Source organism: Aythya fuligula, chromosome 21 (genome assembly GCF_009819795.1).
Source record: "Aythya fuligula isolate bAytFul2 chromosome 21, bAytFul2.pri, whole genome shotgun sequence".
Taxonomy (NCBI): domain Eukaryota; kingdom Metazoa; phylum Chordata; class Aves; order Anseriformes; family Anatidae; genus Aythya; species Aythya fuligula.
This window is the reverse complement of record NC_045579.1, coordinates 3,649,847-3,673,349: the sequence shown is the minus strand read 5'-3', so window position 1 is coordinate 3,673,349 and position 23,503 is coordinate 3,649,847. Positions and strand designations below refer to the sequence as shown.

Below are 23,503 nucleotides of genomic sequence, written 5' to 3'. Positions count from 1 at the left end.
CTGATTTTCAGTACTTCTTCTAAACTTTATAGGCCCCAGGGATCTGAGTGGAGGCTCTGGAGAGCAAAAACCACCCCACTACTTCAAAGCTGATCACAGAATGAAGCCCGTACCTTGCATTGAGAAGTCACAGGCTTCAAGGTCCATTCCAGTGTACAAAGCCGGGAGAGGGGTCAGGGTCTTTGTTTTGGAGCCGGTCTCAGCAGAAGACGGGGCGACTTTGATGGCTTCCCTTCACTTGGTGAAGTCTCTTTGCCCTGAGGAGAGGTGCAGAAAGGAAGTGAACATTCCCTGCCGAGCAGCACAAGAGCTCAGGTGAATCACGAGCGGTGACGCCGAATGCCACAGCCTCCCACGGACCTCAGCCCCGGGTCACACACGGCCAGCAGGGCACGGCACCGCTCCCCCTGCCCCACGCGCCCCGCGTCCCGCTGCCCTTTTGCTGGCAGCTCAGGGGTCACGGCACAACCCCCAGGTGCCCGCCCGGTGGGCCGCAGGCTCCGACTTTCCCCAGGCAGCCAGAAATCCAGGTCGGGCAGCAGCAGCAGCAGCACTAAGCCACTTACTGAGCAGCTTCCCCCCGCGCCCGCCGGGCGCACGTGGGGCCGCGACACCGTCCCTGCTTGGTGTCACAGCCACGGGGAGCACAGAGCTCTGCCATCAGCCCCCCGAACACGGTACAAACACGACCACACCAAAGGAGGAGCCCTTATTTCCAGTTTAACGAGGCACACGGTAATTAAGCCGCTTGTCAGAGGTAGCTTGGCAAATGCGAGGCAGCTTTGGGAACCAGAACTAAACCTCACACATTTTGGGCCACGAGCTGGCCCGCACCAGTCCCAATTCCCCATTCACGCTCTCCTTGGACGCACGCTTCCACCTCTGCTACAGGTTTCACCCTTCTCCCCGTGCTCCCTGGACAGTTCAGACAATTCCCTTCCATTTCCTCCAACGCAGGAAATGGATAAATGCAGAGATTAAGAGAACAAGAACTTTTACCTTACTTACAAAATTAAACCACGTCCCAGCTCCAACATTTGACAGAAGCTCGGAAGCTTCGGACTCTTCTGGGAGGTGGGAGCTGAACACGGGAGGGTTTTGGTGGCGGTGGCGCGTGTTTTTTTTTTTTAAGCTTCCATCAGACAAAAATAAAAGAAGCAAAACAAAAGAGGGTTGTTGAGATCAATTTGTGATAGGTGCCGGGCCAAAGAAAATGGAGCCAAAGAAGTCAGAACCCTGCAACCAGCAACCTTTGTGTCAATTTAAGCAAATATTGTGGCGTTTCCATGGCAATCCCTGTTTTGAATATCCACTACACTCACTTTTTAAAGGGCTTTTCCTGTTTGCGTTTCAACTTCAAAACCTGTAAATATTTTCAGCCTTAACACATCCCTACCTCCCCCAGCGCCTGCACTCAGATGCTATCACGGCCCCGACACGAAGCCCTGTGCCTGCAGCACCCAAAGCCGTGCAGGCTCAGGGCAGAAGGGGCCGGCAGCCCCGCCGTGCCCGCAGCTCCCCGCGCAGCGTGCCCGGGGCCCGGCCCTTTCCCTTCCCAAACCTGAGAGCGAAACGAGCCCTGGCAGACACGCGGCACCGCCGGCATCGTGCCGAGGCGAGGAGCACTCAGCAGGTGTTTTGCAAGCCTCCCGCAGCCCTGCCAGCTCCGGCCACCTCTGACCCGCGGCACCGGGCGCTATTTCTGCCCCGGCCTCTCCCCGTGACCCCTGGGGCTCTCCCAGCCCTAGCGCTGCCCCCCGGCCTGGCCGGCGCTTCCCTGCCTTCCCCTCTAACCCGACCCGAACCCACAGCGTCAAGCACGGTGATTTACGCCTCGCTGCATCACGCGCAAGCTGGGAATGAAGAATTGTCAACCTCGTCCTCGCCTGCAGCCCGGGTGGAAGCTCTCCAGCTCGCAGGTGCCTGCTGCATCGCCCTGTCCCTGCTCCACCAACGCAGAGCCCGCGGGGCAAGCCCTGGTGCAAGGTGCCCTGCTCAGGTGCCGGCAGCGGCTGCCCTGCACCGAGAGGCCGTGGTCTGGAGGAGCACGAGGGCAGCTTCTGCTGCGTGCCCCACGCGGGTCGGGTGGTCCCAGCCCCAAGCCCCCGCCGTGCAAAGCTCCGGCCCGTGCGCGCCCTCCCGGCTGCGTGGGAACGCACTGGTTAATTCGGAGTTTCCTGGCTGAGATGGATTTGTGCCAGGCCTCAAATGTTAGCTTAGTGCAATTTTTGGGAAGTCAATTTCCTTTGTTGTGTTTTTTTTTTTTTTTTTTTTTTTTTTTGTATTTTTTTCCTTAAGCTTTTTTTTTTTTCCCCTCTCTTAATTTAAATGGAAAAAGTAGGAGCACTCGAACGAGCGTCAGGACAGGGCCATCCATCCGTGGCCTGCCATTCCCCAGGAGCATTTCGTGGGTACCACGTGCACGGCACAGCCGTGGAGACAAACACCAAGCGACTTCAAACGCCGTTACGCTGCCATCGCTCCAACCACGTCACTGCTCCGTCCTGACCACTGCCACACCGGGCGCTTCTGATACTACCGGCAGATGATGCAGACGATACCTGCCGTCCTGGCCCCCTTCCAGCTCAGGTAATTACATCCTACAGCAGTTTCAGCTGGATATTTTATCCCTTCTTCACTTCCGGCCCTGTGCCGCTGCACCGGGAGTTGCCAAAGCACCGTCCAGATCCACCCCGGATGTGAGTGCGCGCCGGGGGCTGGAGGGAATCCTGCACAGCCCCGCACAGAGCCCGCTGCTGCAGCAAACAACCCCTACAAACACACCGGGATGTTCCTCCTCACACACCCCAGAACGCCTCGAGAACGAGGTGAGGAGCTGGGAAAACACTGAAGCCACAATTTCTGGCTGCATCTGCCCAACGCTGCCCAATGGAGCAGGCATTGGCTACGCGGACACTTGGCTGAAGTGGAAACTCTCCTTCCATCCTAGGAGAAATTAAAACTCAGGGTAAGGCTGAAGACAGCCCCCGATCTGTGTGTCATGCATCTCCTCCTTCCTGAGCGAGCCCTGTGTTGGCTTTCCCCATGGCCACATGAATTCGGAGCCCCATGAAGCCGCCCAGGGTGGAAGGGAACAACCAAGGGGCCATCCCTGGCAGAAGCCCCTGCCCCTGTAAGCGGGCTCCATCGAACCTCTGCCGTGCCCTCTTGGTCTCTCAGAAGGTTCTGGGCCGGATCCTCACCTGGTGCACGATCGGCGCAGTCGCGTTGGCTCCAGTGAAGTCATGCCAATTTAAACGAGTTGGGGATCCGGCCCTCCAACTTACTGGAGCTGCCAGTTCTTCCCTTGGATAATCCCGAGGGTGATTTCGCAGCAAGCAGCAGCACAGGCCCAGCCAGCCTGGCAGGATCGGCCGCGCTCTCTTACCCCCCACGAGCCGGGCGCTCTGGGGCAGCGTCCCTACGGGAGACCCTGCTGCAGCGAGGCTGGGTGGATCACCCCCTGCTGCTACCTGGCTCTCTTCTCTTTTCTTTAATGAGAGAGACACCAGAGGAGATGGCTCTAGGCTTTGGATGCAGGTTTTCTACCTGCTCTGTGTCACCTAGCACCCGGGCTCGCTGCGTTTTTGGGGAGCGGGAGCAGAGCTGCTCGCTCGTCCAAACCCAGCCAGGTCAGGGCTTCGCTTGGAGCTCCAGTAGCAGCACGTCCTCGTGCGCAAACCAAACCAAACCTCATGCTCCCACCAGCCTTCGCTCCGAGGAAGGCGAGGAGCCCACCAGAGCTGGCGAGGACAGCTACGGGTCCCCTCCTCATCCTCACTTCCCCAGCCGCCTGCCTCGCCAGCAGGGGAGCGGGCGAGCCGGGACCGTGGCACGGCTTCGGCAGGCACCGGGTGCGCAAGAGCTTCCCGTGCTCTGCCCTCACAAGTCCTTCGCTATCCCCCCAGAGCAATTTTCTAGGCAACAGCGCGGTTGCATTCCCTTCCCTATCTCCTAATAAATATCATGCTAAGCAAGATGTGTATCTTCTTCCCAGACCAAGCGGCATGACCCACTTTCTGAATCAGGGCAGATGCAATTGGGCCCTGGAGTCCTGGACCCCTCCCAAAGCAGGGAGATTTTGTAACAATTACAGCAAGAAGCAGAAGGAATAGAAAAGTAATAAGTGATCAAAGAGTGCAGTGGTGGAGCTGAAGCTGTGGGGTAATTACTGCTGCTCGCCATCCCACGCTCTGGCATTTTCCTAGGACACTGAGGCAAGAGCCCCGTGCGCATCCATGACATCTCTCCTGCGCTGCCCTACATTCCTCAAAAGTAACAGGTCCAATTCCAGAGCCTGGCGAATGGCCCAGCCAAGGACAACTTCTGCCTCCCGACACCCACCCCAACCTCTCCGCTCTCCTTTCCCCTTCCCCAGCACACAGCGGGAGGTTGGAGCTGGGCCCGCTGCAGGATCAGAGTGTCCTGGACGGGACTCTCATGGAGCCCACCTCCAGCTGTAGGCACAGAAATGGAAAGTCCCTGCCCAGGACTCAAGTTTTGGGCCAGGATGTCTTACAGCAGAGAGGAGGTGGCACGATCGAGGTCCCAGCAATGCCACCCTCCCTTGGGGACACCCCGTTCTCCCAAGGAGCAGCCCCGTGCCTCCCCAGCTGGGCTGGGACTGACCCAATGGGCACGGAAAGCAATTACCAGGAGGTGGAGTGAACATGGGCAGCGCTTTCATTGCTTGAACCCGCAAATAAACCTTCCCTCCCACAGCACTGCGAGCCGCCATGGCCAAAAGCACACAAAATCCCAGGCCGAGGAGCCACCAGGAGCCTCTGCCCCAAGCAGCTCCTGCACCACGCTCAGCTCCGGGGCAGGCACAGCCACCAGCCCCTGTGCCCACACCACGGTCACTCGGTGCTCTGGGTTCACCTGCACACATCCAGGGACATCGCCCGGCCCGACGAGGCAGAAGTAGCTCTTAGAGGAATTTGTGGGGCGATTCCTCTTTAGTTCGATATAAATTAAAAAAAAAAAAGAAAAACCCTTTCACCCAAACTTCAGAGATAAAGGGGGAAAAAAAAAATATATCTTCATCTTAATTCAAAATCCTATTTGATGTGTCGTGGCATGAAAATGTTTTTCACTGCATTTTTTCAGTGTGATCTCATGCACCCTGCAAACGGGGTACGCCCAAAACACCAGGTATTTTATGGGACACAAACAGAGCGCAAACATACACAATTAAAAAAATGGGATTGGTAAATATTTAAATTAATCAGAGCTGGCATCTGTGCAGCCTCCCCTCCCAGAGAGGGAGATGTTTGCAGCTTTGAAAAAAAAAAAAAAAAAAAAGAAAAGAAAAGCTAATAACATGACCTTTTCCTTCGTGTTTGTGAGCTCGCTGCAGCTCGGTGGGTTGGAGCCGTGTGGGCACCTCCCAGCACCACGTCCAGCGAGCGGCCGGGGCTGCCTCCCGCCGGCACCGGGGGCTCGGGGCAGCTCCGGGCACGGGGACCGAGCTCCTGGGGAGTTGCTCCGAGCTGTCTGCCCGTCTCACCCCGTAATGCATGGGTTTCGTTGCTTTTTTTGTTGTTGTTGTTGTGTTTTATTTTTTTTCTTCTCTCCTCCTTTTCGGTTTAATTGTTGGAGGAGTTTATGAAGCTGTTTGCCAAAACACAATCGACTCCAGGGAGCCAGCTTACACAAAAAGGGTGTGCCGCCAGGGCCAGGCCGGGCAGCCATGGAAACCACCACCTCTTTGCATTCGCCCAGGTGAAGCCAACGCTCTGTGGACGGCTTCTGAAAGCCGCAGGGACCCGCGAGGAAGCCGAACGCCTCCCTGCAAGCGTGTGCTGAGCGCTCACGCCAGCCCCTGCCACCTGCCCCGAGCCCCCAGAAGCAGGGCTGAAGGCTGGCGCTCCCCTGATGCCATCCGTGCTCTGAGCACCACGAAGCACCCAGAAAATGCATGAGGTGCCTCACTCGTGCTCCTCCATGCTGGGGGCACCCAAGCAGAGCCACCTGTGTGCAAATAAAGGCAGCCAGCAGCAGGGTGTGGGGCTGGCGTGTGCCTCCCCGAGCCCCAGGACCCTGGGTCTGGCTGCAGGTGCGTGGCCAGGGGGGTTTTGCCTTGCACAGGTGGGTGGCCAAGAGGGACCCCGGCTGCGTCCTGCTCAGTCTTGGAAAAGGAACCTGAGTTTTTGGGAAGCACTGGCTGCCAGCAGCCACCCCAGAGCACAGAAGGGTATTTAACGCCACCCGGCTCATTTGAGTGCCTGCTCCAGGACATCCCTGGTACCGCAGGAGGTGACATCAATTTACTGCTCACTTTGTGCTGCAGAAAGAGTGCCCAGCATTTAAAGGCACCTGGGGTTGTGGGACTGCAGGGGAGCAGAGGGTGCAGCCTGGCTCCTGCAGAGCAGCACAGGGCATCGCACAGCACGACCTGGAAACACTGACCTGGCTCCGAGAGCACCCATAGGAACAAATTTCCAGAACCGCCCTCAAAAATCAGCGCCGAGCAGAGCCAGCGAGGAGCCCGACCTCCCCTGCTCTGCCTTCGCTCAGATGCATGACGGGGATGATTCGATCCCGGCGCTCTGAGGCCATCCCAGAGAGCCATCTGCGGACGGAGGCACCCGATACGCATCTGCCACAAAATGGCCTCAGCACGCAGCCCTGCTCCAGCCCAATTCCCTCAACACCGCGGCGGCTCAGCAGGTGCCAGCAGCGCCCGACCACGCAGCAGCGCACCAGGGAGCCTGGCACGGGCAGGGGGCAGTTAGGTGGGCACCAACCTTTCTTTTGGTTCAGGGACAGAGGGCAAGCTCTGGGAGCCCATCACTACACGTATTTACGCCTGGGTTTGTCTCCAGAAGCAGCGAGCTGGCCTTCTTCTATCCACAGCCCCTCCGTTTGCCAGGTGCTGCCAGCCAGACCCCACCAGTGCCATCTAAGGCTCAGCCTGGCAGCTCCCCGGCCACCTCTCAGCCAAGACAGGCTCTGGCCACCAAGGCCAGGCTGTCCCCAGCCACCGAGGCCGGGCTGTCCCCGCTCACAGCCCCATCAGACCCCACAGAGCCGTGGGGGGACCCCAGCAGGGCCGCGAGGCGGGCGAGTGCCGGTAAGGCTCGGTGCGTCAGCCTTTCTGGCATCGACCTCCCAAACTCATTCAAATATTTCCTTTTTTTTTTTTTTTTTTTAATTTAATGTTCCCTATAATTCATCTGTCCCAAAAGATAATCAATAGAGGCCGTAATGAAAATTTGAGCCATATTTTATGATCCGCTGCAGGAGAAAGGGCCACATCAGCAGGACTAGCCTTGGCTCCCAGCATCGCTCCTGCGCCCGCCCGCTCGCTGGCCGGGTTCCCCACCTCGCCTGGCTGTGGTGCCTGACAGGGGCACCCCTGGGAGAAGCTCGAGCCCTCCCCTCCGACTGCGAGAGGCCAGATCTGCAGAGAAAATGTGTACGTGTGTAGGGGAAGGAGTGCACAAAGGGCCCCGACCCCGCCACCTCGGGGAACCTCACTGATATCCCTCAACTGCTCAGCTCTGAAACAAATCCTACAGCCCTCCACCATGCCCTGGGAGGAACAGGATGATCATGTTGCAGGATCTGAGGAGTTTTTTCTGCCCTTCACAGGCGTCCCCTAACCCTCAGCACTGCCTCTCAAGCAGGCTGGGCTCTGCTCTCCTCTCCTCCCTACGGACCCATCCCCAGCATCACGAGGGTGGTCGCTCACGGGGTAGGAGAGGCGCCTGCTGTGCAGGGCTCCTCCACTGAGCAAAGCCCAAAGGAGCACTTCTGGGCTCCCCAGTTCACGCCCCGTGCTGCTGTGGGGTTTTCACTCCACGTCATAAATCCCACAGCACCTCCACCTATTCCCCCGGCACACAACCGGCAGGTTTCTTCTTCCTGTGCTTGGACACGGAGGCAGGCAGTGCTGAAACGAAGGCAAAAGCCCCGTCCTGTTCCCGGAACCCCTCTGCACCGCGGATTCCCAGCAGCGGCCCCGTCCTCCCTCCGAGGGCTGCAGCATATTTCACTGCCCGAAGCTGCCGCGTCCGCAGGGAGCCGGAGGTAACAAAACCGTCTTGGATTTGGCCGAAGGAAAAAATATCAGAAGCGAAAGGCCAGAGCGAGGAATTTATAACAGCAGCTAAGGCAGCAAAAATTACAAGTGCCTGACCAGGAGCTGCCCTCCCGCTCAGCGTGTCACGTCGTGCAGCTTCCCGTGTGTCTCGGAGGGCAGGATGCTGCAGGGAGCGCAGCCAGGAGCCGCTGGTTTGCTGTGCACAGAGCAGCAGCAGCCCCCCAGCAGCACTCAGCTGAAGGCCAGGGAGGCTCTGCTCAGCCTCTGGGCAGGAGGATCACACCGCTCCAGAGCGCTGCCTTCCCTCTACCAAGCCCTTTTTGGTGACACCGGGCAGGTTTACTGCTGGCACTGCCTCCCCAGGGAGGCCAGAAAATGTTCCCACCCCTTATGGAAGATACGGGCTGGCAGCCTGAATCCCCACAACCACCGGTCACTTCCACCTCCCCTTTCTCTTGGAAGCCTCGGCATAAACCATCTTTGTTTAAAAACATACACCGGGGCATTCAAATTAACTGTTGCTCCCAATACACCACAAATAGGTAAATAACACGACCGAATTTGCAAGGTGCGTGACGGGCTGCGAACCCACGGGACACGGGTGAGCAGCCCCATGCTTTAACACCATACAGGGGAGGGGACTGCGACCCCAGGGCAGGGCTGGGGACAGCAGTGCTCTCTCTCTGCAGCTCGGTGCAGCCCCCCTCAGCCCCCTCCTGCTGCCCACTCCGAGCCGCTCACCTGCCCGCCAGGGAAGCGCGCGGGGACGCACCGCGCCTGGCGCAGTCTCCAACTTGCCCCAGATTTGAACCGGTGACCCTTACTAATATCATCCAGCGCCTTGATATCCTCGGGGAGCAATCAGCACGTTTTATTAACCCGGCCAATTTCAGAAGTGCACACGCAGTGTTCTGGTTCCCCGGGACAATTACGTGCCGTGGGTCCAGCTCCCGTGGACGCCCGTGCAGGAGCGACCCCCAGCACGGCGCTGAGCAAGGCCGGCTCCCTCGCAGCACAGAGCACACCCCGTGCCTGCAGACATGGCTTGCAGCAGGAATATTCCAGCCCAGCAGAAAGCCTCAGAGATCCCCACAACCAAATCCATTTTTTAAGATGACATGTTTCCACCTATTGGTCCCCGGAGTGAACTAATTGCTTTTGCTAGTTTTAAAAGCCAGAATTATTTCACTAGGAAAAAAAAAAAAAGAGTAAGTGCATGGGAACTCGGAGGTTTCTGATGTGAAATCGCCACGCCTGCAGACAGAGCTGCTGCTCACGATTCCAGCTTTATGGCACACCACGCCACCGGGGAACCCTTCACCTCCTGGTGAAGTGGGGAAGAGAAGGAGTTAAAGTAACCTGAGCAAACTCAAGGAGCCATTTAGCCAGAGCTAGGAGATAAGATTTCTGCCTGGGCTCTAACCACTAGGTTATCCCCTGCTTTGCTAAATAAAATTCTCAGTCTAAGGGGAGATTACTATTTACACTTGAAGACCATTTCTCCAGCTTATTTTGTTGCGCTCCCCCCAACTCCATTTTATACATTTATTTTTTGACAGCCCACAGGGCGAAGCTGCTCAGCAGGGCATCGGTCCAGGACCAGGCTTCGGCTCCTCTCTGGTTCAGAGAGAAGAATCGCTCAAGCCACAGGCAGCAAGGACCCAAATGCTCTTTGCCATGCTGAGAAGGGAAGGCGGCCTCGTCTCCCACCCCTGCCAACAAGCGCCCACAGGTTCAGACATCCCGAGACAGAACTGCCCCCTTCCAGACCTGCCTGCTCTGGCACGTGGGCTGCACTGGGAACCGCAGCCCAGAACACGCTGCCATACAAACATGCAAATTACACAGAGCAACAGAGTCCAAAAAAAAAAAAAATCCCAGAAAAAAATAAAAGTAGAGGCACAAATTTCACAGGGACGGTAAGAGGAAAGAAGCGTGTGCCCTACCAGAAACCTGCACTTACCTGCACCAAGAAGCAAGACACATTTTGGGTGCAAAAGCACACCCCAGACACGTGCATCACATCACTCCTGTGAAAACCAGTCCTCAGTGTTGAGCATAAACCAAATGGGAAGCAAGAAATCCCTAAACACAGCACCACTTCTGGGGAAAAGCAGCCACTGTTTGCTGGTAAAGTGTTAACTTTGCCTCCTTTCCCCAGCTCTGAAGGAATTGCTTTTTATTTTGATGAGGCTCAGCTGTCTTTCAAATGAACCACAGCTGAAGGTGACCACTGCTAATTTTTTTTATCATCATTTTACGAACATGTTGACCTTAATTCACAAATGCTCTGCAGAGTGAATTTCCTTACATTTTAGTTTTCTTACTTGACCATTTCAGAGACATGGATTTTTAAAGATGAGGAGGAGAAATTACCTCATACAAACTTGTACTGGTTTAAAGCCCAGCAATCTCTTAACTTTATTTTTTATTTATTTATTTTTTTTTCTTATTTTTCATTTTGTAGAAATTTGTTACTAATCAATTTACACTGAGCCAAAATAATTACTTCCATGCAGGCTATCAGTTTAACCACCGTATCTCAAACTGCTGTAAATGCTTTGCATGTAAAAGGCTTCAGATTATATAATACAAAGACGTCTTCCACCTTCTCCCCTTTCTCAGCATACATGCTCCGGATTTAATCTGGGCATTTATGCACTGGACAGCGGGGAGAAGTCAGCGTGACTCGTGCACTCGGAGGTCTCTGCTGTCGTGTTTACACTGCAAACGAAGTTTGGAGAACTTGTTTGAAGTAAGCACTTTCTCCGCCAGCTCACTGTTTAATGGATGTTTTCCTTTCGAGATTTTTATTTATCAAGATCCCCCCCCCCCCTTTGTTTTCCAAAACGCAGGGTTTATGGAGGAAACATTCAGCCCTCAAACCACCATCTCCAGGCAAAGTGAGGCTGCTGAAGACGTTACCCGCTCATTGCGCACACACCTCTACGCGGAGATTCTTAATCTTCACCCACCCAAGATTAAGACAACTCAAATTATGAAATCGATACCAATACAAACAGCAACATCTATTACAGCTTCAATGTTTTCACTGTATTTTTTTCTGAACTATTAAAGCGGTATGATTTTAATGTGACTGTTGTTGTTTAAGCAGTACAAATTCCCAGTTGTTTGATGCTGTGAGTACTTATGCAAATGCCCCACTTTCCTTATACAAACCCGTCCTTTGACTCCTCGTGTGAGTAAAGAAAATATTTGAGTGTTTGCAAGATGAGGATCCATTTATATTTAAGGCTCCATTACTGATCAGGAGGCAGAGTGTCCTTAAGGTGGATATAAATTATAGTTATACTAATTTTAGGGCCCTTAGTCTCTGTCCTAGTGATGTAGCAGAAGAGCTTTTGAATAAAGGAGATTCTTCTCTCACAGCAGTTTCAGTTCTTTTCTTTCATTAGCCAGGACCTATCCTATATATATATATCTATGTTTCCTCTCTATATGCATGTCTGAATACCTCTTTGAGGTTTAACGCTCCTGCACCTAAGATTCAAACATAACAAATCAAAAATCATTTTGCAAGCAACTACAACAGGCATTTCCAGAAGTTACATCACATAACAAGTCATGCAATTAAACTTTAATGAAAAAATAAAAACAAAAACACCGAGAAGCCCCTAGTGCTTGCTTTGTCTTTTAAACAATCCATCATAAAAATGCAGAATGTTAAAATGGAAGCACCTCTGACTAAAGCTGTGCCGTAAACAATTTTTTCCTAATGAATTCCACCTCTTTACTCCACTGAATCAGCAGAGCCGGATGGAATTTCTCTCCCCTCTTCCTTCTCTCACTAGAAAAAGGATGTGGTGCTGATAAAACTAGTAACCCATGAAGATCACTTCCCCGAGGTGAGATGCCTCCTGCTCTCAGGGGGCCGCAGGCTCACGGCTCCCTCCTCCCCGCGCCGCGGTGCCGCTCTCCCAGCCGGCCCCTGGGAAGCAGCGGGACCTTCGGTGCCATAACGGCTGAGCTGGGGCACGCAGGAGGTCTGATGGCAACTCGAAATGCTCGTGCATGTGCACATTTCTCTTTGGCAAAAAAAAAAGTACAGACCCGGTTCTTCCAAATTTCTGAGCACCTGCAGCTTTGGAAGGCTTCAGCTGGAGCCCATGGGCCAGACACCTCTCCAAGATGGGTGCCTCAACCTGCATGCTCTGCTCCTCTTTTTCAGCCTCACCTCCTGCTTCTATTTTTCCACACCTGTAAACGATATCCCCTTAAAATCAAACCTTTTATTTCATGTACGGGGAGGTGGCATCATTCAATGAAAGGTAACTGTAGTTTACAGAAGGACAAGAGAACGGAAGGGGTTGTCATTTCCAAAATTATGTTAGGAAAGGAAAAAAGGAAACAGAAGACGGGTCACAGTTGGACATGGAAACCACTGAGGCCCAGGACTAGAAGAGACCCAGGCACACGAGCTGATCCCCTGCCTCCGGCTCATTCATGGCTGCAGGAAAGGACTCGCAGCAGCAGAGAGGAGAGGTAAATTCTACCTGGCACAAAGCAGGACAACTCTTCTTGCATCTCTCACACATTTTTTCCTAATGTTTGCATTTTTGTGTTTTCTAAAGTGCGCAACAGAACCAGATATGAAATTAAGATGAGCTTTAGAATATTTGATGTAATTTATTTCTCACCATTTATTTTTCCCATTTTCCTCTCTTGGACAGTAACATAACCAGCGTGACTTTTTGGTTTTCTTGAACTAGCCCCCAACCCATTGTATCTGACTCTAGATACTGCAGAGAGAGCATGAAATAACTTAAAAATGAAAGTAAGCAAAATGCACAATGCAAAACTTTCCTGGTCAGAGTTTTGTCTTTGAGATTTTTTTCCCTGTTTGTGTAAAAAGGAGAGTTTGTTTGAATCAGTAACATTACTCCTTCCCCCACCTGCTAACGGGGATTTCAGTTTCTAACCATGGCTGTTTCCTTAATATACAAAATAAAATGATTTTCAATGAAACCTGCATTTGGATAGTTGTGTTGTTTTTCTTTCTTTTTACAGCTCGCTGTATTGTGTTATGAAATCAAACATCTGTCCCTGTGAAAGGAGTCTTATCTCAGGCTCACAAAGCACCTCTGCTCCCAGCAGCTCCAGGTGGGGAAGGCAGCGCGGCCGTGGGGCGCAGCCGGGAGCACGGGGACAATTCCCACTGCCCAGGGAATTTCCCACTCCTGTGCAAGGAGACAGCTCGTCCTCACAGGCACCAGCTGAGGGACACTCCTAAATTACAGCATTGAAGAAAGAAAGTCTGAAATCTCCTGCAGAGAACTGGCGGTGCCACCCAACTCCTTCAAGGTGTGGGGCAAAATGCAGGGGCCTCTCCTACGGGCAAGGAACACCTGAGGCCCTGGAATTAGCACCAATTTACCTGGGCAGGCAGTCAGGCCCTTCGTCCCCAAAAGAGTCCAAAGGAAGAGCTGCAGGAAAGCCAGAGGCCACCCCTTGTTTTTTTAAGACAAATGAGAGAAGCAGCCCGAGGCAGATGCAACGTGCTGGTCACCAGAGGACGAGGACACCCAGGCTCTGACCACGTCCCCACCAGGTCCCTCAGCACAAGACAACGCCAGCACGAGGCCAAGCACAGCAAAAGGCTCCAAAAGCTGGCTTTTAACACGGTTTTGATGCAGGAACAGGAGCTGGCAAAGCCTCACCGTGCACGTTTGCCACTATGGAAAGGCTGCGGTCCCCTCCTGCTTCTTCCCAGGCCACCATGGCCCTCCTGCCTCCCCACACAACGCAGCGTTTTGGGGTTTCCCTTCCATGAAAGCACTGCTTCTCCCAGCATGAGCCTGCCCAAGGAGGCTGCAGGCTCGGGGAGGGTCCAGGAGGTTGCCCCGTAGTGTGAGCAGGGAAGAAGAGATCCCATCACACGGGAGCTGGGCTGGGCTGTGAAATCTGCGATCAGGCATCTGGAAAGCCATCTGAGAAAGCAGGCTCGGGAAGGCAGAGGGTGGCTGAACACCTCCTCCTCCCTGTCTGGCGAGCGCTCCCATCTCAGCACGCTCGGCCGCATCGTCCCGGCCCCAGGTGTGAGATGGACGTGTGGGGAACAAGTGGATGAGGCCAGGAAGGAAGGAAAGGGGCTGCAAGGAGGGGCTGGGAGAGCAGGACGAGGGAAAGGAGGCAGGCAAAGACCAGGAGGCAGGTGCCAGGTACAGCACTCTCTGTCTCTACTGGCAGGATCTCAAAATACTGCTGGAAGTCTCTTGGACCAGAGAGCAAGCCTGGGAGCTCCCAAAACCAAACTCTGGATGTGGGTGCGCAGTAAATGCTAAGAGGGCAGGGGCCTGGGTGTCTCCCCCAGCAAACCAGCATCATTCAGAGGCTGCACACAGCCACGGGACGGCTCTAACAACTCCAGCACACCTCTACAGTTATCCCAGCTCTCTACTTCCACGTTTCCACTCCTGAGCTTCCCGGTTTCCTTAGGATGGCCAGCGATGAGCCCAGGGCAGCAGCCTGCCACCGACACAGAGCGAGAGAGCTCGGGGGCCTGGGGGTTCCCACGACTGCCTGCGCCAAGCCTCCTGCCTGCCCCGAGCCAGGAAGAGCTGCACGGGGAGACCAAACCTGCCCTGCAAAGTCCCAAATCCAAGTCATGCAAATTCCAGCCTTCCTCCGAGCACTGATACCAACACAGGGCCTCTGACTTCATCAAACGGATGAAGGAAATGGGAAAAGGAGGGGGGGCCTTACTGCCTACACACACCCCACCTCGGGCAATAGAGGGGGTGTGAATAATGGAGCAGGTTCAGCAGCCAACAGCGTTCAGGGTCGAGTTAGTAATCCTCTTTTTCCATTTCCGCTTGCTATTTGATGTAATTATAGTTTTTGATTGAAATCCACCCGGAGTGTAACCCCTCTGCTTAATGTACTGCTTAAATCCTTGGGTACACAACCACGCTGCTCCCCAGACTTGCCTGGAATAGGAAACCATCTCAATGCCAAAAATAAGTCTTTGCTTTCTTTGGTAACGCCCTCGGTCTTGGCTCAGCCTCTGCTTCATCCACCAAAGAAGAAGGGCAGGGAGTGTGAGGGCTGCCTGATGCCACCCATGGGCTAGCGGCTTCGTGCTACAAGTTGAGCCTTCAAGAGGGTTCACAAACGTCTGGCACTTCGTTAAAGCGCTAGGAGAGGTTGCACAGTGGCAAGAACTCAGCCCCTGGAGCCTGCCCTCAATTTCCCAGTGGATTTGCTGCTCTCTGAACCACGAACACCAGCACGGCGAAGCTCTGTCCCGCCTTTGCGTGCAGTGGTTTCTGTCCTGAAAGGCTTCTTGAGGCTAAAATCATGAATAGATGATGTTCCTGATCTGAAGGAAAGCTGGGAGATCTGCCTGGCTGCACGATCAGATAGACGGAGCTGGTTTTTCCTCCCCAGCTCCCTCCGTACCACCTGGCCAGGAATGCAGCAGCGAGGCCAGCAGCACAGGCACCACGCGAGTGCCTCGGCGATCACAACCCAGGAGCAGCACGCAGCAGTGTGACCGGGCTGTCAGCAGGGTCACTGACACTTGTGGACAGAGACTGCCAGGGAAGAAGGAGTGCTTCAGGTACCCATCGGTCTGCTACCAGAAGGAAAAGGGTTCTTGGAGGGCTTCACACCAAAATCAGGAGCTCAGCCCTACAGGGTGGGCACACAACGCATAGCGTTGCTCCAGAAAGGCAGCCCATGCAGTGAGGTGGAGCCAGAAGGTGCCCGGACAGTGACTGAAGGCATAATTTCACTCAAGAACCAGAAAAAAATCTTCTTTTCAGCCATGCAGGAGAAACATGGTTCCCCTGATGCTAGTGTTGCTTGAAGACGGAGCCACGTGTGCAGGTGAACACGGTCAGAAGTAACTGGCACGAGGAGAACAAAGCTCTCAAAATTACCTTGTGAGATTTCCTGAACTGTTGCAGGAGCTTGGAAGGGTCCAAGCCAGCTGCCAAGTGGATGCCTCCACACCTGGAGACACCCGGCTCCCCGAGGCACGTGGCCAAGCAGCACGGGACCTTTGGAACCACACAGGGCCCCGAGTCCGTGTCTTTGCCCTTTACAGCATCGTTTATAGCAAGGCTGAGCAGTGGCAAGACAGTGTGATGGGAACAGCTGCGATAAACGACTTCAGGGAGGTGAAAGGGACCAGAGCATGCGCCCATCCCTCTCCATGGCACACCGGGGGAGTCCTGCCCGAAGGAGGTCACCGTGCTGGAGGAGCGGAGGCTCCGCTGCGGGCAGCGCCGTGACTCAGCGGTGAATCAGAGCCCGGCCGCCCATGGGCTGGGCTCCGGCACCCAGACGACGGCAGCAGAGCAGAAGGAAAGTACAGGCAGCGTGAGCACGGGGCTCCGGGAGCTCCGGCACAACCCACCCAAAGCCTCCGTGCTGCTGGGAGCTCTCCACCACCAGGAGCATCCATGGGCCCCGGTCACCGGTGCCTCTTTCATCAGCAGGAGGTGTGGAGATGTGCCAGCACGGGGCACAGTGCCCTGCTCTGCCCTTGCTGATGCTCACCACAGACCTCAGTTTGCCCAGCAGCTCTCCCACTCGGCTCCAGCCCGTCCCCCCGGTGGTCCCAGGCCTTCCTTCTCCTATCAGACATCTCCGTCTCTCTGAAATATTCAGATGATTTGGTTTTGTTCTCCTCTCCCCCACATCAAATCCTCCCCCTGCTTGTGGAAGCGGTGGATTTCACCCAGGCACAGGAGGCTAATTTACACCCTTCAGGGTTTAAAATAGCAGTGGCGTAAATGAAAAGTCCAATTTCTTCAAATTTGCATTGTAAAACCATCCTTCAACTTCCTTGAAATAAATTTTACTATTTTATTAGTGCAAACAAAATGGTAATAAAACACTAATACAGCGCCTTGTATCCAGGGGAAGAGCTAAAATTAACATAGACCGAGCAGTGTTTGCTATTACATTCAATTACCTTTTTACTTGAGATTTACATTCTCATCCCCTTAATCTCCATAGTGGTGGCTTTGAAATCGTTCCCCACAGTCATTCCTGCGTGTGGAATGGGCGGCAGGGAAGCCGCTCGCTCGCCGCCACCGCTCCTGCTGCCAGCACCCCGCTGCCAGCCTCCTCCTCCTCCTCCTCCTCCCCCGAGCCCCCCCGGGCAGCTCCCCCGGACCCCCCGAGCCCCCCGGCAGCGGACGCCTCAACTCCAGGCAAACCCAGCAGCAGCAGCAGCAGCAGGAGCACAGCCCGCGTTGCGGAGCTGCCTCTCATCTGGCACTGGCCCCCAGCTCTCCGCTCCAAGCCGCGGCACAGACAAGTTTTATTCTCTCCATTGTGCAGAGACAAAAACTCAGGCGCGGGCTGAGGACCAGCCCGAGCGCGGTGGCTCCCAGCGTAAAGCTGCGGGAGCGTTATTTTGTCGCTGAAACCTTCCAGCTCTCGCCTGGGACTCGCCGAGGCCAGGCTGTGTGCTGGTGTTGCTCACTGGGACCGTGTCCCGCAGCCCACGGGGCTCTGATCCACCTTTGGGAAGAGAGCAGCCCCAGCACTGCCGGGTGAAACTCGGGAGAACCCGTGCCAAAAAGGAAGGGCACCAAGGGTGCACCTCAAGGTAACTGCAGGGAATGCACCTCCCCAGTGCCACGCAGATTTGGATTTTGTTCGTCTATTATACTGAGCGCATCGCTGATTTTGGCCATCATCAGAAAAAGGGCAAGCCTTGGTAAGAGACCTGAGGGAAGCGCAGCATCAGACAGCATCGCTCCAGCTCCATGATGTTAGCTCTCTCTGTTCTTCCTTCTCGTGCACTCCGGCTGCACCCCCTCTTACACCCCGACCCCAAACACGCAACCTCTCTTCGGAGAGCACGGCCAGCATCTGCCTCGCTGCTGATCCAACTTTATTCACTCCTTTTGACGCAGCACATCATGGTGCCCATGTGAGGTCACAAATGAAGCAGCGCAACACCCTTCTTGCCTGGCCAAGGAGACCCTCCAGCCTTTCACCCCGGGCTGCTCACAGCCCCACTATTCCCACAGACACCATATGGGCTCAGTGCCCCACGGAGCTCAGGGCCCCGCATGGCCCGCAGGATGCCAGCAGAAAGCACCGGCGAGCTGGCTGGAACCCCCTGCTGGAGCCCGGCCCCGCCAGAATCCATTTGGCCCCATAGAGCACGAGGTCACTGCGATTCCTAGTGCCTCTCGGGCAGCTGTTCCACGATTCCCAATTCTTCTTGTGAAAGAACGTCATTGTGGGCGATGCAGCAGAGGTTTCAGGCCAACAACAAGCTGCTCAGAGAGTTTTCCTGTGGCTGGGTCTATTTCCTACCACTTGCTGGTACAGGAGTCCTCTTGGCAGGATCCCTGACAGCTGCCTCCCAAGTCCTCCTCCTTTTCTCACCAACAAACCCTTCTGGTTTCTGTTTTTCAAACCACAACTTGCGTCCTCTGAACTGTTCCTCTGCCTCTCCCGAACGGCGTGGTCCTTCATCCTTCCTTCCATCCTTCAGGATGGCCAGAGGGGAAGGATCTTGCATCAGTCAGCCAGATAACCCTACATTAAATCACAAATCCCCCCTTCCAAGGACAACGGTGTCCGCAAGGAAACCTTTCATCCATCCACCTTCTGGAAGGCAGCACACAAAGGCCCCAGTGCAAACAGAGCTATCACAAGACACCTGAGCAAAACAAAAACCTCAAACAAAAACACGTAGGAAGAAGAAAGCTGCCCAGGAGCACAGGGCTGAGGTTGGTTTCAGCTGGTCTTCTGCCCCTTTTTTTCTGTTCTCTTCCCCCTGCTCCCCTGAACAAAAGGAAGTTTGTTGTCAGGCTCAAACATTTCCTGGGCCTTGTCCGAGTTCCACCTTGTTTTCTTTTTCTTTACTCCCCACCCTGTACAAATAAAGCGAAAACCAACTGGCACCACCTGCGATGAAAGGACAGCGAAATGCAGAATTTTATCTTTTCTTTCTTTTCTCCCCCCACCCCCCCCCCTGTCGTTTTTCCTGGCCAAGAGTTTTGGGCAAAGGACAAAAGGTATTGTTGGATAAGCACAATTCCAGCGGCTGAGTCACGCTAAGACACCGAGGCTCTGGCTGCTGACGGGGTGCAGGGAGCCAAGCCGCTGCTCCGCGAAACGCAACCAAAACGCCGGCAGCACCGCCGCGAGCTCGGCCATCCCCGAGCAACACGGGGCAAACGGGGTTCGTGTAGTAAGGACCCAAACCCGGCACAGAGCTCTTCACATGGAGACATTTCTGGTTGTAATGCCGAGAACGGACGCGCTCCTCCCTAAAGACCAGAGAGGTTGGGAAGGCGAGCACGGGGTGGTTACGATCCCTGCTGACGACACGGATGCTGCTTTCCTCTCTCCATCCAGGGCTGCTTTGCTTCCTCTCCCGACCCCAGCCCCATCCACGCCACCTCCCTCCCGCGGCCCCAAAACAGCCGTCGGGGCCGGGGGCTTCCAGGCTGTAGCAGCACGGGGAAGCAGCAGCCCGATGCTGGCTGCAAATTAAGCGGTGCCCCAGGCGGGCGCTTGCTTGGAGCACGTTCAAAAGCACGCCGTAGACCCTGCAACTCAATGCTGCATCTGGGGGAGCTGGAGCACTGCCTGTTTGTTTATTTTATGATGCACTTTGGTCTCTCTCAGTTGCGCTGTTAGCCTACACCTGTTCGCTCCCCTTTCTCGGGGCTGATAACAGGCAGCACGTTGTGCCGAGCGGGCGCCTGGCCCGGCCCCTGCTGCTCCTAACGAGGTTCGTGCGCTTGGCTCCCGACTACCCGAGCTCAGGATCAGGGAAGAGGCAGAAAATTTCCTTCAGTGGGCTCAGCTCCATGGAGAACATGGTCCTCAGGTGGATCTGAAGACGAGAAGTGTCTCCGTGGTGGTCGACCCTCCCTAGGGCAATCCCTGCTGCCTCCAGCCCCTGCCCACCGCTCGTGCAGGGCGCTGGATCGCGGCCGCGTTCCTTCAGCGCAGCCCTGGCCTCTTTCAACAGCTCTGGCATCATTTCATGGCAGACCCCATGACACACGGAGGCGGCTGAGAACAAGGAACCATGCTTTTCCAGGAACGGAGAATCCAGATTTTCTGGTTTATACATTTTCCCATCTGGATTTGTTTTGCCGTGCATGGGGTAGATACCAGAGATAAGGCAAGAAACGTAAAGAAATATCAGAGCAGTGGCAGCCCCGACGGGCTCACATGAATTTCTTGCATGACACAATCTCTTGTTTGGGCAGAAATTTGAATGTGTTTTCCAGCAGCAACACAGATAAACTGGCATCTCCCCCGGGGGCTGTTTCAGCTCTGCTCTGCCTACGGGTTCTGGAAGGTAGGAGCTGAGCGGCTCGGACATGCCCGCTCCCAGGACTGTCTCCACCAAGGCCTGGTAACTTCTCCGCCACTTGCGTGGCAAAAATCAAAAGCAGCCAAGACTTCTTGGGGTGAAACTCATTCCAAGAGCTTACAGACAAGTGGTTTATTGCTTGAAACAGCTGGAACAAAAGATGGTGTTGGGAAAACCCTGCACAAGCTCCCTAACGGCACAGGAAGGAAGGAGGAGGTCACCCTCGTGGAACAGAGCCCAGAGCTTCGCCTCCCTCCGTGGCACAGGACCTGCTGAAGGGTGAAGCAGAGCAGAGCCGGGGCTGGACCCCGAGGGCCTGGCAGGTGAAGCAGCAGCAGGAGCGGAGCCAGGGGGCAGGGGCTGGGCACACTCGTCCTCCCCTGCGCCCCGCAGCCGGGCTGCCGGGTTTACACAGCAAGGACAAGTCGGGAGAGGCGGCGCGGCGGCTGTCAGCTGGGAGCCTCTGCACACTAAGCTCCCGGTTAAATGTTTTCATCAAAACCAGAGCGAGAAAGTGCAGAGCAAACAGCACCAATTAGAGGCTGGGATGGAGCTTCTGCCAGCGAGCTGGGGAGAGGGCCATGAGTCACCTTAACCCTTGGGGAGCCAGCGCCGCTCCGCAGCAGGGAGGAGGAAGGCGAGGAGGAAACCGGCCCCAAACCTGGCGTCTGCATCCCCCCGTGTTCCTTTCTGAGCTGAGGTCAGGAGCGAGCACTTGCTGTGTTCAGAGCCAGGTTATCCGCACGGCCTTTACCCCTCTGTTCCTGTACCCAGGGAGCCTGAGCCCAGGGAGCTGCCCGTGCTGTGGAGATGGCACGAGCAGGGCACGGCCCAGGCAGGCTCCAGCCATCCCAGCCGCCCAGCAAGCAGAGAGCACCACAGGGGTTTTGGTGAAGGCAGAGGTGTCAGTGAGAGCTGCAGGCAGCACCCCACACCTCCTTCCAAGACAAAAGGATTTCTCTCAGACAAAACACTTCCCCATCCGAGCCACAATGAAATGCAGCACAAGGGAGGGGGAAGGCTCAGGCAGGTGCACCGCTCTGCCCCCAGCCCGCCTCACCCCGCTGCTTACTGCCCCATTTCTTAGCATTTAAGGGGCGACCACAATTCACTTCCATCCCTGGGCTAAATTCCCTTTCAGCACAAATAACCCATTCACGTTTGCAGCGAGGATTCAGGACCGACGAGCCCAAAGTTCAGCTCTCCAGGAGCACCGGAGGCTGTTGCACCATTTCAGGTGCTCGGGGAGCCCGGGCCCTTCTGCGGCAACCGACCCACGTCAGAGCCGGGCTCTTCGCAGCCACCCCTGGCCTCCAGCTCGGCACCAGGCTGCGAGCCCTGCAGGGAGGGTCCTGGGCTCTGCAGGGACCCCGTCCTGCCCGCCTGGCACCAGCACGGTGACAGCTTTGGGCAGCCACATGTGGCACGGTGCAGGACCCAGCACTCCACACTGACGTGGCCAAAGCCGGGGCCCCCCGAAGCGGGGCATTTCGAGCATACCACGACCACTGGAGCAGACGGCTTCGGATCCTGCTGAGCCAGCTCGTGGCTGTATTCAAAATTGAGTAAATTTACAGCTGTAAGCTGGGAGTTTATACAACCCGTAACTTGTTAGGGATGGCTGACCAAGCCAGAACGATCGCTCCCCAGCCGCCAGGGCTCTTATTGGTTAGACCTTTGAGTGCCTGGCAGATTTTATTATTTTTCTTTCTCTTTTTCTTTTGCATTACAGAGGGGGGGGGGGTGAGGGGGAAAGGACAGGAAATATTTATTTTTGTTCCTTTCCTCTCCAAAGACAAATTGAAATTAAATCTCAGGCTTAACCCAGCGCAGACCCCTCAGTGCAGCAGCCGGGGACCGCAGCACACCCAGAGACACCTCCCTGGCCGAGCCTGGTGCCTTCTCCTCGCTCCGTGCAGCGCTGCAACGTGAACAGCTCCGAAGGACTCGGTGAATTATCACCGGTTAGGAATTACCACCAGTGAGCAAAGCTAACCTTCTGCACGGACGCTTCCCCCTGTTCACACCAGACCCCTTAAAGCACTGCCCTGCCCCAGCCCGGGCTGTCAGAAGCACAGCGCCCTGCACAGACCTTCCCTGGCTCTCCTGGGCTGGAGCAGTGCCGGTCCTCAAACAGTCTGGACCCGGATTCACAAGCAGCAGCAGCAGCAGCCCGCCAAGCAGCAGGCAGCGAGCGGAAAGCAGGACTCCAGGAGCCCTCTGATGGGAACAGATTCAGCATCACTCCCTGCCTGCAGCGGGAGAGCTCTCCAGCCACAGCAAGGCACGGCGCTCGCACGCACGGACCAGCCTCAGCCTAAACCCCTCTGTTTTTATTACAACCCGGTCCCAGCTCGTCTAAAAGGCGTTTTCAGCAGGAATCCCAAACACGACCAAACTGGACGAAGGGCTGGGGGCTCTCCAGGGTCTCTGTCTCCCGTGGGGCCACGCACCAGACAAGGACACTGACCCGGTGCCGGATGAGGGCCGTGTAGCACCTCGCCGCTGCATCGCCGCGGGCACTCTGCTCTGCCTGGGGAGGATGCAGGTTTTCTTGGACGTGGCTCAGGGGCATTAACGCGTCTCCCCTTTACCCTCCGCTCCGTCCCGAACACGTCCCAGCCCAGAACATCAATAGTGTGTATGAGTTAAAGAGCCAGCTGAGGCCTTAGGGACTCGCTCAGGCAGGATGAAGCACTCTTTAGCATCCAGCCACCATGCACGAGAATTAAGCACACGGGGACCTTTAGTGAAGTCTTAAAGGGGAAACTGGAAAAGGGGAAATTTCCTCTCTCCGTGCTCTGCGAGCAGGGATCACGCTGCCTGCTGCCGCTCCCACAGTTTAAAATACTTAAGTCCTCCAAGGTGCAGCTTAATTTTCTTTTTTAAAAAAGAAAAGTGTCAGTCTAATTAGATAAATCCTCCGAGCACGTGGCCCGGAGTTCGTCATGGAAATTAACCTCCTTGAAAGATCACAGTGACTGAAATAAGAAACTGTGTGTTTTGGCATAGCGCAGTGAAATGGGAGATGCAGGCTGCATTTCATACACCTTCCCTTTCATAAACCTGCCGCTTCATATCTGCCCTACTGGCCCCGAGCTCGGCACCCAGACTATATCTCCCAACGCCTG

General features: G+C 55.2%; 1 protein-coding gene across 2 annotated transcripts in view; it reads right to left on the bottom strand.

Moving 5' to 3' along the window:
- Nucleotides 1-23,503, bottom strand: part of CASZ1 (castor zinc finger 1) — a 233,970-nt gene that overhangs the window by 141,424 nt on the left and 69,043 nt on the right. For both annotated transcript variants that reach the window (XM_032201411.1, XM_032201410.1), the window contains one exon: nt 114-257. The gene's annotated coding sequence lies outside the window, so the exon portion shown is untranslated. The remainder of the gene's footprint in view (nt 1-113; nt 258-23,503) is intronic.